Here is a 1,043-nt window from a genome sequence, read left to right on the forward strand (position 1 = left end):
CGTGTGGTTGTGGTGCGCGTCACGAACAAGTAGGTGTTGCGCCGGGTTGGCTGCACAGAAGTAATATCGTGCGCCAGAAGACTGATCAGTGCACGATATAACAGACATTTGACTACGTGAGGTTATGAATTTGTTTTACCTCTACGCGAGAAAAACAAAATCAAATCTCACCGCTTGTTTTCCCATCGCTGGCTTGTTGTTTTTCGGCAAGCCAATTGGGGAGACCCCGTAAACGTGCTAAACCTTTGATTGGTTATGGCAGCGGGGTCAAGGAACGGGCATTGTCTCCGTCGGTAAATCAAGGTGTTGTATGGTTATGACCTTCAAAAAAGTTGAAGAAGAACTCTTGTTCTCCTTCGGGGGTTTTGAGAGATTTGGAAGTTGTTTAAGTGTGCGACTGTTTGAAAACGCAACAAATTTTTGTTGTTTTTTTAAAGAGCGCACAAGGTTCGGGATTCGTCCACTTCGAAGTATCACGAAGAGCTTTTCAATTTGTTTATAAATAAACAGATTGAAATGCTGTTAAGTGCATACTGTAATAAGAGGTGGATGGGTTGATACCCCGAATGTGTCCAAGGTGGACAAGCTTTGTTGATTTGTAGCATCAACGACCATGATTCCTGATGAATCGATTCAGGATGAAGGCGTTGTTGTTTCAAATAGCTCAAGAGTATCATCAGAAACTGGTGTTGCTGTTAAGGCTCACCAGGCGACCAAAAAACGTCGCGTTTTGATGTAGAACCTTGAGTGAGGCAGGCTTACACTTCTGTTTATGCCATAAAACACGAAAGAGGCCGGAAAATAGACGGTTGATTGAGTGTTTTTTTGGTGTTTTCGAGGTGGTCTGTCTCAGGAACATATTAACCTGGTTGATCCTGCCAGTAGTCATATGCTTGTCTTAAAGATTAAGCCATGCATGTCTAAGTATAAGCTTTTATACGGCTAAACTGCGAATGGCTCATTAAAACAGTTATAGTTTATTTGATGGTCTTTACTACATGGATAACCGTGGTAATTCTATGGCTAATACATGCGCACATGCC

At 42.4% G+C, this 1,043-nt stretch overlaps 1 non-coding gene across 1 annotated transcript; it reads left to right on the forward strand.

The window, feature by feature from the left end:
- Positions 1-885: 885 nt before the first annotated feature.
- On the forward strand, positions 886-1,043 carry TGME49_457670 (the record flags this gene model as incomplete). Its single annotated transcript, XR_001974111.1, has 1 exon — positions 886-1,043. It is a non-coding gene; the product is annotated as an 18S ribosomal RNA (ribosomal RNA).

The sequence above is a fragment of the Toxoplasma gondii genome (assembly GCF_000006565.2).
Source record: "Toxoplasma gondii ME49 unplaced genomic scaffold asmbl.169, whole genome shotgun sequence".
NCBI lineage: Eukaryota > Apicomplexa > Conoidasida > Eucoccidiorida > Sarcocystidae > Toxoplasma > Toxoplasma gondii.